This window comes from Silene latifolia, chromosome 9, assembly GCF_048544455.1.
Source record: "Silene latifolia isolate original U9 population chromosome 9, ASM4854445v1, whole genome shotgun sequence".
Classification (NCBI taxonomy): Eukaryota; Viridiplantae; Streptophyta; class Magnoliopsida; order Caryophyllales; family Caryophyllaceae; genus Silene; species Silene latifolia.
In genome coordinates this window covers 67,278,539-67,283,998 of record NC_133534.1, presented here as the reverse complement: position 1 = coordinate 67,283,998, position 5,460 = coordinate 67,278,539, and positions in this window count along the sequence as shown.

The window sequence follows — 5,460 nt, the reverse complement described above, 5'->3', positions numbered from 1 at the left end:
ACCAAAGTCACCCAAAATCTGCCGTAGTCTCAAGAGACAAAATCGATAGTCTAAGAATCGACTCTTAGGATCACCATGGAAGTCCTATCCACGACCGGGCAACGAATGTTATAAAACATTTAGGACTCCACGTCGATGTCACAATAGTGTCCTACGAAATATCCGTATAAATCGCCTCGTGATTGGTCACAACCGGTTGACTTATGGCTCGTTGAACCCACCATCAACCAACGTCACGAGAATAATTGCCGAGTTATCACTCATGTGGGCAATTAAGGACTAACAAGATATGATGTTTGTTCAGTTCACTTTGTGGTGTTCAAAATCGTCGTACAATTCCACATGAAAAACAAAATATATATAAAATATCAAAACGATGATGTCGTATAGAGTACAAAGGAGAATGAATCTGATCCATAAAAGAGTACTACAACTCAGGAACACGTTTGATTCCCATGGAATTAACGTGCCCTTCATGCTTATCTTGTCGTAATGCTTTAGTGAGAGGATCTGCTATGTTATCATCGGTAGCAATCTTTTCTATCACTACTTCCTTTTGCTCCACGTAATCTCCGATTAGATGAGCTTTCCGTTGTACATGTCTAGACTTGTTGCTAGACTTTGGCTCCTTAGCCTGGAAGATGGCACCACTATTGTCGCAATAGATGGTGATCGGGTCATTCGAACTAGGCACTACGGATAGTCCATGTAAGAATTGACGCATCCATATCGCTTCCTTTGTAGCTTCGTACGCGGCATAGTACTCGGACTCGGTCGTAGAATCTGAATCGTTTGCTTGGAACTCTTCCACTGATCGCAGCGCCATTAAGAGTAAAAACGAATCCAGGTCGAGATTTCGAGTCATCTCGATCCGTTTGGAAGCTAGCATCTGCAGAATCGGTTGCGCATAGCTTTGGAGAGCCTCCATAAGTCAATGCCCAATCTTTAGTCCTCCGGAGGTACTTAAGAATGTTCTTGACAGCTAACCAGTGTGATTCACCTGGATGCTGTTGGAATCGACTTGTCATACTCAATGCATATGCCACGTCGGGACGTGTGCATATCATGGCATACATGATAGATCCTATTGCCGAGGCATAAGGAATCCGTGCCATGCGCTCTTTCTCTTCCGGTGTCTCTGGTGCCTGAGACTTGCTCAAATGCACCCCAGGAGCCATAGGAAGAAACCCCTTTTGGAGTTAGTCATGCTTTGAATCTCTCTAGGACTTTGTCTATGTAAGACTCCCGATCGAGAGATAGCATCCGTCGTGATCTATCTCGATAGATACGGATGCCTAGAATTCTTTGTGCCTCTCCCAGATCTTTCATCCGGAAATGGTTTTTCAACCATACTTTCACCGAAGTTAAGAGAGGTATGTCATTCCCAATCGGGAGTATGTCGTCAACATACAATATTAGGAAGACAATCTTGCTCCCACTCGACTTGATATATAGACATGGTTCCTCGAATGATCGAGTAAATCCATTTTCTTTTATCACTTGGTCGAAGCGATGATTCCAACTCCTTGATGCTTGCTTAAGTCCATAAATGGAACGCTTAAGCTTGCACACTTTCTTAGGATGTGCTGGATCGATGAAACCTTCGGGTTGTACCATGTACAACTCTTCCTCCAAAAAGCCGTTTAAGAAGGCGGTTTTCACGTCCATTTGCCAAATTTCATAGTCATGAAAAGCGGCGATCGCTAAGATAATCCGAATGGAACGCAGCATGACTACGGGTGCAAAAATCTCATCGTAGTGCAAACCTGGCACTTGGGTGAAACCTTTAGCAACTAGTCGTGCTTTGTAGATATCTTGTTGACCTTCCACAGAATGCTTTATCTTGTAAAGCCATTTGCATTGAAGGGGACGAACCTTAGCAGGTAAGTCAACAAGATCCCACACGTTGTTCTCATACATGGAGTCCATTTCGGATTGCATGGCCTCAAGCCATAGCTTTGAGTCGAATCGGTCATGGCACCTTTATAGGTAGCGGGTTCACTACTCGTTAAGAGTAGAACGTCATCTATATCATGTTCCTCGACCATACCGATGTATCTGTCCGGAGGAATAGAGACTCTTCCCGACCTCCTAGGTTCCTCAGGAATGTTAACCGCAGCCGGGATTGAAGGAATAGGTTCCTCCAATAATTGCTCGGTATTTGGTTCTGGAATCTCCGACAGGTCGAAGGTTCTATCACTCTTTGCATTCTCGAGAAATTCCTTCTCTAAGAATGTCGCACTAGCCGCAACAAAAACACGTTGCTCGGTTGGCGAATAGAAGTAATGACCAAGGGTTCCTTTAGGATAACCTATAAAGAATGTCTTGACCGATCGCGGGCCGAGCTTATCCTCGTGTCTCCACTTGACATAAGCCTCGCAGCCCCAAACCCGTATAAAGGACAAGTTAGGGACCGTTCCCTTCCATAGTTCATATGGAGTCTTGTCAACAGCTTTAGACGGACTTCGGTTAAGTATTAGAGCGGCTGACATAAGAGCATAACCCCATAATGAATCAGGTAAAACCGTGTGACTCATCATGGATCGAACCATATCAAGTAGTGTTCGATTTCTCCGTTCGGACACACCATTCAATTGAGGTGTTCCAGGTGGAGTTAACTGTAGGGCAATCCCACAGTCCTTTAGGTGTTGATCAAACTCGTGAGAAAGATACTCGCCACCACGATCTGAACGCAGTGTTTTAATCTTTCTACCTAATAGGTTCTGTACCCTATTTTGGTATTCCTTGAATTTCTCAAAGGATTCACTTTTGTGCTTCATTAAGTAGACATAGCCATATCTACTTAAATCGTCCGTGAAAGTGATGAAATACCTATAGCCTTCTCGTGCGGTGATTGACATAGGTCCATATACATCCGTGTGTATGAGTCCTAATAGGTCAGCAGCGCGCATTCCAACACCTTTGAAGGAAATCCGAGTCATCTTACCGATGAGACATGATTCACACGTGCCAAATGATTGAAAACCAAAGGCCGAGATAGCTCCATGTTTGATGAGCTGTTTTACGCGTTTCTCATTAATGTGTCCCATACAGCGGTGCCATAGATACGTTTGATCTTTGTCACCAACCTTTAACTTTTTATTCATTACGTGTAATATTTCCGAGGTCGATCTAAAACATAAATTCCGTTCATGGAAACCGCCTTGTAAATCATATCGTGTAATGAGAAAATGCAAGCATTGTTTTCTATTACAAATGAAAAACCAAGTTTATCAAGCGCAGAAACCGAAATAATGTTTTTGGAAAGACTAGGTACATAATAGCAGTCATATAATGACAACTCGAATCCGCTAGGAAGCTGGATCACATATGTCCCCTTGGAGATGGCGGCTACTCTTGCTCCATTCCCGACACGCAGTCCACCTCACCCTTTACGAGGGGTTCGATGTTTCGGAGCCCACCCCGTACATGATTACACAGATGAGAACCACAACAAGTATCAAGTACCCAAGTTCCGTAACTTGCGTGGTTAATCTCAATCATATGAATAAAAGTAGTAGAGGAAGAAGACATACCAACAGGTTTAACACGACCTGCCTTTAAGTCCTCATGGTATACGGGACATGTACGCCTCCAATGCCCAATCTTGTGGCAATGGTGACACTCCATGTTACCATCCTTGCTCTTAGTCATGCCTGATGAGTTGCTCGACTCACCAGGGACCACTCTTACCCGAACCCGACTTCTTGAACTTCGCCTTACCTCTTTGTTAGGTTTGCCGGAGCTTTGCCCTTACCTTTCCCTTTGTTTGACACAACGAGAACATCCTGTTTCGAACTCCCACTGAACTTCATGTCCTTCTCGGTGCATACGAGGAGGGAGTGCGATTCATGCGGAGTTTTCTTCAAATCATTCATATAGTAATTCGCTCTGAATTGCGAATAACCATCGTGGAGTGAATGAAGAATACGGTCGATAACAATATTCTCGCTGATGTTACGATTAAAGGTCTCCGGTTTCTCGACATTCTCAATCATGCTGAGAATGTGTGGGCTAACTGGTTGGCCCTTCTCGAGTCTCGCATCAAAGAAGCGAGTGGTATGCTCATAGGTCACGATTCTCGGTGCTTTCGAGAATTCCTTAGTGAGCGTGGTGAAAATCTTGTTTGCACCATGGGCTATGAAGCGTTTCCGCAAATTGGATTCCATTGCAAAAATGAGTACGTTTTTAATCGCACCCGCTTCCATACGAAATCGTTAAACTTGGCGATTTCAGCGACTCTAGCCGTGGGACCTGGGTTTGCCGGAGGGGCTCTAATAAATATTTGAGCTTCCCATCGCGGCGGCAGCATTCCGTAATGCCGCCTCCCGGTCCGCGAAGTTAGATCCATCATTCTTCAGTCGAGTAGACTGATTCATCTGATTCATGAAGATCCGAAGCCAGGACTCACGGTCCAATGTGGCACTTGGCATTGGGTTATCAGGAGAACCAGCCATTTGTTGTTTAGCGATTTAAAACGTGATCTACACTCGAAAAAGAAAGAAAAACAAAACGAAATAAGCAACTCATCGAGGTGATTTAAGTCTATTTTAAAATTCATTTTAAACATGTAGACTCTCGCACTTGCATTATTGATCTCCCTCAAGAATGATACAAGTGATCCCAAGATTCAATTTCTGTAAATTGATAAGCCAACTGTTTAGCTAATTCTTCCGGAAGAACTCTTGGTCGATAGATTTCCGTAAATCCTATCTATAGTCCACCATAGTCACAGGATCGTACGAGTGACCATAGTGTTGAGATAAAATAGGTCAATCAGTTCCAACTTACCCGACGTAGAAGGGGTCATAGTATGCCTACCGACGAAGAAGGGACTCATTGGAGTTTGACCTATAAAGACCGTTCTCAATTTTTGTTTATACGAGGAAGATCCCATCAACTAAGTTTTAATTCATTTTAAGTGAACGAATAACTAGCGTCTGTCGTGAACGAATTAATTTAGATGATGGCTTTAAAATCGTGTGACATGAGAATGTCAATGAAAACTAACTCGTGACCTCTATATGTGTCAGTTTTCATGCAATAATTAGGTGGTTTGGTTTTTAGGCGGAATATGATGCATGATATCGTTACGAAAAATAAATAAATGAATGCGATACGTAAATAAAATTCCTAGTGTGGCCTATCCTAGTAAAACAAAACATAAAACAACTTTGGAATCCACCGTTGGACCCGAGAAGCTTGTCTTGATGTTCCATCTTGATCCATGTAGCGGGAGTGAGCATCCGGTCTCCAACTTTAGTCTTCTCAAAAATTACAATATAAAATTTACAAATATAAACCTATTTACATTCTAAATAAAAACTGTAATTAAAAGAAATAAAATGGAGATACGAGATCTCAAAATACAACCAAGACCGTGTTCCATCATTACGGTAACACGTTCTACTAAGGCCACACTAAGTTACAACCGTTTGCAAAATAATTAAATACGTAATT